At 43.5% G+C, this 10,730-nt stretch overlaps 1 long non-coding RNA gene across 1 annotated transcript; it reads left to right on the forward strand.

Moving 5' to 3' along the window:
* Positions 1–5,754: 5,754 nt before the first annotated feature.
* LOC134572682 (uncharacterized) lies at positions 5,755–10,324 on the forward strand. The gene is made up of 3 exons (XR_010085294.1): positions 5,755–5,833; positions 9,362–9,443; positions 9,952–10,324. It is a non-coding gene; the product is annotated as an uncharacterized LOC134572682 (long non-coding RNA).
* The last annotated feature ends 406 nt before the right edge of the window (positions 10,325–10,730 follow it).

Below are 10,730 nucleotides of genomic sequence, written 5' to 3' on the forward strand. Positions count from 1 at the left end.
GAGATATAGAGCTGCACTCTCCATAGTCTTTATTAAAGGGATTGTCAGATTCCAGCCCACAGTATAACAGTGCGAACAATCCTGGGACGTCACAGCTCCCCTCTAAACATCATTAATGTTGTGACAGGGAAATATTACAAAGAAAAACTGCAAACTATTGACAAAGACAGTAGGAAGGTTTTATTAAACCCAATTAATAACGGATCCATTGATTCAGATTTATTGAGCAAATTAAAAGAATTTATATTTGGATGAATCGAATGGTTTATGGACGAAACCTATTTTTGCACGTTTAGCTGCATTATTGGTATATATGTGTAAACGTGAGATATCTATGGTGGAGGTATCATTGTCCGCGCGGTCACTGGTGAGATGTTTTTCCTGTATGAACCTTTTGATGGTGTCAATATTTCCCTGCTCAGTGGCTTGTAACGGGTCTCCTGGGGTAGGGGGGGGGGCAGAGATTGGAGCAGATGAATCTGCTGCCACTGTTTTTACTTTTTCTGACTTCTGAGCTATTTATTGCTCAGCTCGGAAATCCATGTGGGTGGGCAAGAGGCCTGCGACTCCATCACCCAACACAGCCTGACTCATGTCGGACGCTGCATCACTTTTCCTGCAGGAAACTGTCTGAAAACACGGGAAAGTTCATCATGTAGAAAGAGGGCCGTGCACAGTCTGTTTAATCATGCAGGACACGTAGCTGGTGTGGCCACTGTTTAGGCCATGTGCATGGTTACGTAAAGAGATTCATTGCACTGTGCGTCAGTGGCCTGTCACAAAAAACACGTCCACCTAGTCTAACCTTCTTGGCCACTAATCAGCACATTCGCTGCGCCGTAATCTGCAACAGATGTCGTGTTGTTATTTTAGGAAAGTTCAATGAGCGGAGACTGGGGTTTGCACGCTCTCTTGCCTAATTTTAGTTTGATAAACATGAGATGTTTCGTGCAATGGCTGGTATATGATAATTCAAACCCAGTGACCCCTTCTCTCAGAGAGAAATACACAGAAAAATGTGTAATGTTTACAATGTCTATGAGAGATGTGTACTGCAGCCCTGGACTGTTGAAGTTAAAGAGGCACTCTTGACACCATAACCACCACAGCTCTATGTATCATTACAGCTCAGTGTATTATTACAGTTTATTGTATTATTACTGCTCATTGTATTATTACAACTTATTATGGAATAAATATGGTTAAAGGGATACTATAGGTTCGCAGACCATTTCTTCTCAATCAAGTGGTGTGGGTGCTATGTACTTTGGTTTAAGGTTTAAATGCCTCTAGTGGCTGATCCCTCTAGTGGCTGATCCCTCTAGTGGCTAAACCTGCTAGTGACTGATCCCTCTAGTGGCTGATCTCTCTAGTGACTGATCTCTCTAGTGGCTGATCTCTCTAGTTGCTGATCCCTCTAGTTGCTGATCTCTCTAGTGACTGATCCCTCTGGTGGTTGATCTCTCTAGTGACTGATCCCTCTAGTGGCTGATCTCTCTAGTGGCTGATCCCTCTAGTGGCTAAACCCGCTAGTGGCTGATCCCTCCAGTGGCTGATCTCTCTAGTGGCTGATCCCTCTAGTGGCTGATCTCTCTAGTTGCTGATCTCTCTAGTTGCTGATCTCTCTAGTGACTGATCCCTCTAGTGGCTGATCTCTCTAGTGACTGATCCCTCTAGTGGCTGATCCCTCCAGTGGCTGATCTCTCTAGTGACTGATCCCTCTAGTGGCTGATCTCTCTAGTTGCTGATCTCTCTAGTGACTGATCCCTCTAGTGGCTGATCTCTCTAGTGACTGATCTCTCTAGTGACTGATCCCTCTAGTGGCTGATCTCTCTAGTTGCTGATCTCTCTAGTGGCTGATCTCTCTAGTGGCTGATCCCTCTAGTGGCTAAACCCGCTAGTGGCTGATCCCTCCAGTGGCTGATCTCTCTAGTGGCTGATCCCTCTAGTGGCTGATCTCTCTAGTTGCTGATCTCTCTAGTGGCTGATCTCTCTAGTGACTGATCCCTCTAGTGGCTGATCTTTCTAGTGGCTGATCCCTCTAGTGACTGATACCTCTAGTGACTGATACCTCTAGTGACTGATCCCTCTAGGGGCTGATCCACTTAGTGGCTGATCCCTCTAGTGACTGATCCCTCTAGTGGCTGATCCCTCTAGTTGTAGGTCCCTCTAGTTGCTGATCCCTCTAGTTGCTGATCCCTCTAGTTGCTGATCCCTCTAGTTGCTGATCCCTCTAGTTGCTGATCTCTCTAGTGACTGATCCCTCTATTGGCTGATCCCTCTATTGGCTGATCCCTCTAGTTGCTGATCCCTCTAGTTGCTGATCCCTCTAGTTGCTGATCCCTCTAGTGGCTGATCCCTCTAGTGGCTGATCCCTCTAGTGGCTGATCCCTCTAGGGGCTGATCCACTTAGTGGCTGATCTCTCTAGTGGCTGATCCCTCTAGGGGCTGATCCACTTAGGGGCTGATCTCTCTAGTTGCTGATCCCTCTAGTGACTGATCCCTCTAATTGGGGTTTAAGCTCTGACCTCCCATGCAATACAAATTAGCCCCTTTTGAAAATGTATTTTTGGAGTGTTTAGAATATTGTACATTTTTCTGTAGAGGATCCTTGGAGGAAAAGCCCTGTAATATTGTATAGGAGACCCAATGTAGGGGTCTGTGCATAAAAGCCGTGTGTTCCAATAAACCTCAGTTGACTCCCAGGACTATGTTCATCTGGTTACTGGGGGAATGGGTATTTACTTGTGCTGATGATTCCAGAGTGGCTAAAGGAAGGTAATAGCGGAGGTAACCAGTCAGGTTATCCGTGGTCCACTACAAAAATCATGCTTACATTCAAACACTGCTCACAAATACAACCCTGCATGGATGAGCAAATGGTAGATCCCCAACTGGCATAGCACCATAAGAGTTCAATAGATGGAGATCTAACTTTTGGCAGCCCTCATGCTAGGGGGGCCCCAAACAAAATTTCTTGCATCAGGACCCTCTCTACATTAGTTCCACCACTGGTTCATACAGTGCATCTGGACAGTTTTAGGAAACCAGAGAGATATAGCCGAGCCTTTATTAAACTGCACTTTTGGTCCACAAGGAGGCAATGGGTGCCGTATCTCATGATACAGGAAATTTGCCACAATACGGGTACTGGAAATGGCTGATTTTAGTTATGACGAAAGGTTTGAAGTATAGTTAAAACTGTATGGATTGTGTACAGGCAGGGTTATAGGAACCTTGTGTAATTGGCGCTGTTTTGACATTAAGTGCTGATTGTCAGCAGGGCGTTGGACCAATAAAAGGCTGGGTGTCTTTAATAAATATAAACAGTAAAGGGAGTTCAATAGGTCTGGGAATTCCCTTCAAGTCACAACAACAATCTCTGCACCCGGCACGATTACCATTGAAACTCACGTCCAAACTGGAAATGCTCTAAAGCATGCCACGTTACCTCCAGATTGGTAAAGCATGCCACGTTACCTCCAGATTGGTAAAGAATGCCACGTTACCTCCAGATTGGTAAAGAATGCCACGTTACCTCCAGATTGGTAAAGAAGGCCACGTTACCTCCAGATTGGTAAAGAAGGCCACGTTACCTCCAGATTGGTAAAGAAGGCCACGTTACCTCCGGATTGGTAAAGTGGCGTTGTCATAGTTTGGGATTCTGCTTAAAACATATTTTTCTTTCCTTTAATCTTTATGGTGTGCTTTTTTCCCCCTTATGCTCCAGCAAATACTGTCAAATAATGGATTCACACTGGCAGAATGATGGTGCCTTGCCACGTATAAAGGTAAACCTGGTAGTTGACTAGGCCAGGCTGAGGTCTTCAAAAATGAATTACAGATAAATATCACTATTTAGTAGATATACTCGAAATGAAACCATACGTGCATTTCTTTCATTAGGGGTACTTCTAACAGCTGATCGCAAAAGCTGCAGATCTCTAGTCTGTCTCTTGTCTGCAGCCTTTGCAACCCTTCCACTTCTTCCCAGCCCAGACGTTCTGTACAAGTAAAGGCTTCTCGTTGAGCTGCTCTGTGCTGGAGCTGCGTGTGAGCAGAGGGATTGCTTGGCCTCATTAATGTGCGCCTGGAGTTAAGGTCATGTATGTACGTAGTGGGCATTGGATGAGATATTCCCCTCAAACCAACCATACATTCCCAAATAACGACAGACACTAAAATTGGATATAACAGGTCACAGCATTTATTAAAACAACCAAATACTGTATAACGCATTCAAACGTATAAAACTGTACATAATTAAACTATCAGCAATTAACATATAAATAACGTTGCATGATGTCATACAGTAATGCAGGGGTAGTCAACCTTTTAATACCTACCGACCACTTTTGTATCTTTGTTGATGGTAATATTTCCTTACCACCCACCAGTGTCGCACTAACTAATTTTATAGCGAAAGGGCGAGTTTAAAAAAAAATTTAAAGGAGGGTTAAAAAAAAAACTACGGTACTTAAATTTATCTATTTCTTTTTCCTTTTTTCTATTCTACTTTTTTCTTTGTGTGTGTGTGTGTGAGGGAGGCAGCGTGTGTGTGTGAAGGGTGCAGTGAGTTTGTGTGAAGGCGCAGTGTGTGTGAAGGGTGCTGTGTGTGTGTGTGTGTGTGTGTGTATGGAGGGCGCTGTGTGTGTGAGGTTTGCTGTGTGTGTGTGAAGGGTACTGTGTGATGGGTGGCAGTGTGTGTGAGGGGACAGTTTGTGAGGGGGACACTGTGTATCCCTCTGCTGGACAGGCCGGGTTGCAGGCCGCGCGCTAGTTGGCTCCGGCCCGCAGACCTGTTGCAGACTCGGGCCCGGGTTGCGGCTCCTCTACCGGGCCTGAGGATAGGAACCAGGGCTCAGCTAAGCCGGAGGGTGCCCAGGGAGGGTGCCATGGAAGGGATAACAGACAGAGCCACACCGTGGGGAGGGGAGACTGCACCGCCAGAAGGCAAGCAATTGCTCGCAGAGCTGCTGGCCCCCGTCCACTGCTGCTTCAGCCCTGAGGGCTGACAGAATGGCTTCAACACCCATGCAACAGGCCGAGATCACTAATCTTAAAGGCCCACTCCATAACTGAATGTGTACCGTTAAATAGCAAAATTTCATTAGATTCGTGATTATTTAACATTGATTCGGAGAGGATCATTTTATTGCAGCAGGTTTATTTGGTGCATTTTGGGGATTTTAACTGCCAAACTATTTCACTACATTGATTTTAATATTATTTCTCTTTTCATTAAATGTCCTGTTTTTATTTATTTTTGCTTTTACCGTTATCTACTCTTTAATTAATGTTTATCCTGCTTTTTCACATTGATAGAAACATCTTTCAATAAACAATTAATTTGCAAGAATTACATAAAACCCAAGTTTCAGAATATCCCACCTGGCCGTTACTTGGAATCTGAGTCACGTACAATGTTCAATATTTGACAATTCCTGTTTGAAGTAACATGCCGTTAATCACGCAAACCCCGACACAATGATTCCCTTAATTATCCGAGCCCTGCGCGATACGGTCAGGGAACATGCCCTGGTAATTGGACATCTGGCCGGGGCAGGGTCTAGATTTTAGTTGTGACATTTTATTATAATTTTAGAATATCTTTTGTTATTTGAACAGACCCCGATCATGTGATTTCCTGGAAGCAATCACTCCGATTTCCCAGCAAGCATTGCCAGTATACTCCTGCCAAAATCTCCAAATAATTGGCTTGCTAAATAAAGACGTCATTAAACGTCGATTTCAGGAAAAAGCTAGATTTATGCCGTGCAGATTCTGACATTGTGGTCAGTTTAATGACAGCTTTGGAAGGCATGGTAAAAAGGTCAGTCTCGCTCTATCAACTTAATCTCAAACTGGGGAAGATATTGCTGGTGGGTGTAAAAATGAAAAAAAATTATCCAAATCAAAGAAACATTTCTTGCAACAGCCTGTGATGTTGAGATGCAGAATCAGCAAAGACGTCCTGTTTAACTTTATCAGATTGACAATGGATAAGAGGTTATTGACTGTTAGTTCTGCAATCTGATCTATCAGATAGGTGTTAATTATCCCAATCCCCAGAGTCTGGAGATTCCCAAAACAATTGTAGTAGGGGGGAGACAATTGCACACTCCAGGCTCCAAATTCCTCCATCACCATTATCTCCTTTAGATTGTAAGCTCATGGGGTATCCTGCAAACAAGAGACTGTAAGCTCATGGGACATCTTGTTACACAATATATGACCTATTTACTGAAGCGGGACTTGGGGAGAATTTACAAAGCATTTGCAAATAATTTTTAGTCCAAAAAATTTAAACATTCCTATTTGAGCTATTTCTCCAGTGTGGCTATTTTGCCGTTAATTTACTGTTGAATTGTTGAATCTCTACAATTTTAGTTTACTGAATAAACCGCTTTGTATAAAAGAGAAACAAACACTAGATTGTAAGCTCCCAGACCGAGCATGTACACCTATTGTATCGAGCCTTAATATAAATTGCTCTGTTTGTTTCCCTATGCAATTATAAATGTGCTAAACTTTGGATAGCATTAAAACCATCGGGTATATGGGGCCCATAGACATGACTGTCCATCTCAATTCTAATAATAAATTAGCTATATTCAGGCTAAGAAGGGTTCTCTTTTCGAAAATATTAAAATGATGGAAGAACTGCATTCAGATCGTGCAGGCGGTGGCGCTGTGGGAGGGACCCTGAGCTTATAGTGTATTGTGTTCTTTCTAACCCCATGCTGCAATAAACCAGAAATATTCTGAATATGGTTCATGAATGTCTCATCATCTTCTGCTTGGAACTACGGACCCAATAGTTTGTTTACAGCGATGCTATGTTTGGCAGAGAAGATTTATTTTTACACATTTTCTGTGTATTCGTTTTTCTCGCCCACTGCACCCAGCTGTCCTGGGCTCAGACGCCTTTTGCTGTGTACTTATTCCCCCATTGATAACTCTCCTTGCAGCTTGTATTGGCCATCAGACCGATATTTATTTACTTATTAATCCAGAGGTTAAAACGGCAGATCTGACTCACTGCGCTTATTGCGAAACATACAGGGAGTGCAGAATTATTAGGCAAGTTGGATTTTTGAGGCTTAATTTTATTATTGAACAACAACCATGTTCTCAATGAACCCAAAAAACTCATTAATATCAAAGCTTAATATTTTTGGAAGTAGTTTTTAGTTTGTTTTTAGTTTTAGCTATTTTAGGGGGATATCTGTGTGTGCAGGTGACTATTACTGTGCATAATTATTAGGCAACTTAACAAAAAACAAATATATACCCATTTCAATTATTTATTTTTACCAGTGAAACCAATATAACATCTCAACATTCACAAATATACATTTCTGACATTCAAAAACATAACAAAAACAAATCAGTGACCAATATAGCCACCTTTCTTTGCAAGGACACTCAAAAGCCTGCCATCCATGGATTCTGTCAGTGTTTTGATCTGTTCACCATCAACATTGCGTGCAGCAGCAACCACAGCCTCCCAGACACTGTTCAGAGAGGTGTACTGTTTTCCCTCCTTGTAAATCTCACATTTGATGATGGACCACAGGTTCTCAATGGGGTTCAGATCAGGTGAACAAGGAGGCCATGTCATTAGATTTTCTTCTTTTATACCCTTTCTTGCCAGCCACGCTGTGGAGTACTTGGACGCGTGTGATGGAGCATTGTCCTGCATGAAAATCATGTTTTTCTTGAAGGATGCAGACTTCTTCCTGTACCACTGCTTGAAGAAGGTGTCTTCAAGAAACTGGGAGTTGAGCTTGACTCCATCCTCAACCCGAAAAGGCCCCACAAGCTCATCTTTGATGATACCAGCCCAAACCAGTACTCCACCTCCACCTTGCTGGCGTCTGAGTCAGACTGGAGCTCTCTGCCCTTTACCAATCCATCCATCTGGCCCATCAAGACTCACTCTCATTTCATCAGTCCATAAAACCTTAGAAAAATCAGTCTTGAGATATTTCTTGGCCCAGTCTTGACGTTTCAGCTTGTGTATCTTGTTCAGTGGTGGTCGTCTTTCAGCCTTTCTTACCTTGACCATGTCTCTGAGTATTGCACACCTTGTGCTTTCGGGCACTCCAGTGATGTTGCAGCTCTGAAATATGGCCAGACTGGTGGCAAGTGGCATCTTGGCAGCTGCACGCTTGACTTTTCTCAGTTCATGGGCAGTTATTTTGCGCCTTGGTTTCTCCACACGCTTCTTGCGACCCTGTTGACTATTTTGAATGAAACGCTTGATTGTTCGATGATCACGCTTCAGAAGCTTTGCAATTTTAAGAGTGCTGCATCCCTCTGCAAGATATCTCACTATTTTTAACTTTTCTGAGCCTGTCAAGTCCTTCTTTTGACCCATTTTGCCAAAGGAAAGGAGGTTGCCTAATAATTATGCACACCTGATATAGGGTGTTGATGTCATTAGACCACACCCCTTCTCATTACAGAGATGCACATCACCTAATATGCTTAATTGGTAGTAGGCTTTCGAGCCTATACAGCTTGGAGTAAGACAACATGCATAAAGAGGATGATGTGGTCAAAATACTCATTTGCCTAATAATTCTGCACGCAGTGTACGTGGGTGATCTGCAAACTCACACCCAAGAAAATCCCTCACAAAAGCCTGCGGGGTTCCCATCTGCCCCACCCATCGTCCCACGTGGAGGGTGAAATTACACAGCATGCTGGCTGTCACGAAGAAAGACCATCTCGACATAAGTATCGCTGACTGATCAATCGCAGCTGCTGGACGCCGCAGTCATCGGCAGGCGGCAGAGAACGAGCAAGCAACCTTTTACCAATCTATCCAGTTCTTTATAAGGTCAATGGAAGAAGTTCCATTGAGTTGTGTAATAATAGCACACGTGTCGATCATTATCAGTGGTAAACACATTGTAAGTATTTCAGTATGTGAGTCTGTGGTTTGTGTATATTGAGCTCGATCACTGTGTAATACGGCATGGAACCTCTAATACTGGGTCGCACACCTTATTGTAATTTTACCCTCATGGCAGGAAGGTGTTTGGGAGCTGTTACTGAGAATGGGTGCCGGTTACAGGAATCACAGGGTAATAACAGTGAAAGCTTTATAGATAGAAAGATGGGAGATGCAGGATACAGTGACGCTCTGACCTTAGAAAACACGATTCTTGGCTAATTTAGGGGGCTTTATTTTCCAGTTATTCACTAATGAATGGACCTGTTAGAGAAATAAAACTGCTCAGTTTCTTGCAGTAATACTGCGTTTATGCCCAGCGCTGTATATGCAGTGTGAGTGTGACGATTAATCGCCATCTGGGTGACATTATCTCCTGCCGTGTCTTAACATTACTAGCGAGCCCCAGGAGCTGTGCTGGTGACTCGTATCACCATGGCCATTGGCAGGATCGTTCTGCCAGTATGGAACGCAGACATAGGTGGGTAAATCAGGACTGAGTGCAGATAAGGCCTGGTCTGGGTGAGAGTGTTAGGAGATTCAATTCATGATATCTAAACTGTAGCCCCCCCCCAACATTAACTCCACCCTAACTATACATACTGTCAGGGCTGATCCGAGGGTCACCGGCGCCTGGATGCAGATTTTATTTTTGGGGCCCCAGGTTGGCTAGTTTTATGCATTTTGGGTAATTATACATTTTAGTTAAATATTATAGGTGATTTTATATATTTGTGTTAGTTATACATTGTAATTAGTCACATATTTTTGGTAACTGTGCGTTAAGAAATTATTGTCAGGCAACAGCAAAATACAACGCTGTCCCCCATGGGATGATGTGAGTTTTGGTCCAGCAAAATATTGAGGGGTGCAGTTTGAACCCCCATGCTGTAAGAGATCACAGTGAGTGCTAGCAACCTCTGTTAGTTAAAAACTATTACCTACCCCCCTCCCTGCACTAATGTGAAACGTGCTGTTTTGCCTTTCAGGAGCCCCATCACGGGCTGGGAGCTGAGGAAACGGAGTGATTAATAGCTGATTGAGAGTCACGGCCCACACATCACCCCAGGCAGTTTACAAGAGCGCTAATATACAAGAATACAGTTTATACACAATTCCAGGCTTCCAGAAATGTCTCTACAGGAAACATAATACGTGTCAAACCCTTCCTCTCTATATTTACATCATCTCACTGTAAGAAAATAAACAGTAAATCATGCACGGCACTGTAATCCACACGTGGCCCAATTATACACAATATGGCGGTTACCCTGCCTGCCACAATGGTGCATACGGAGCTCTCTGCCCAGTGCTCTGCAGGGTAACACAGTGCGTTCAGCATCACCGAGAAATCTGCCAACATACCACGGCAGCAGGAAATGGATCAACGCTGTGCTACGGAATCTGATGGCGCTATATAAATAATAAAATAATAATCATAATATATTCTACAAGGATATGCACGTTTTCAGAGTAAAGTTCAACATATACGCAAAAAAAGTACTCAACCACATAAAAAGTTAAAAACTGAAACAAAAATTAAAAATTAAAATGTTATATCGCTAGTGTCCTTGAGACTATAGGCACAACATGGCAGAAAACCTAAAACCCCCGTCCCCCCCAAAACAACAAAACTCTCACACCCAGTCCGTAATGTGGAAAACTTATCCGGCCTCCAGACGCCACGCTCCACGTGTAGATTTATGGTTTTGGCGAACGCGGAGAGCTGTCCCGAGGTTAAACGGGTGGCTCTCCCAACCCCACAGAC

This window comes from Pelobates fuscus, chromosome 9 (genome assembly GCF_036172605.1).
Source record: "Pelobates fuscus isolate aPelFus1 chromosome 9, aPelFus1.pri, whole genome shotgun sequence".
NCBI lineage: Eukaryota > Metazoa > Chordata > Amphibia > Anura > Pelobatidae > Pelobates > Pelobates fuscus.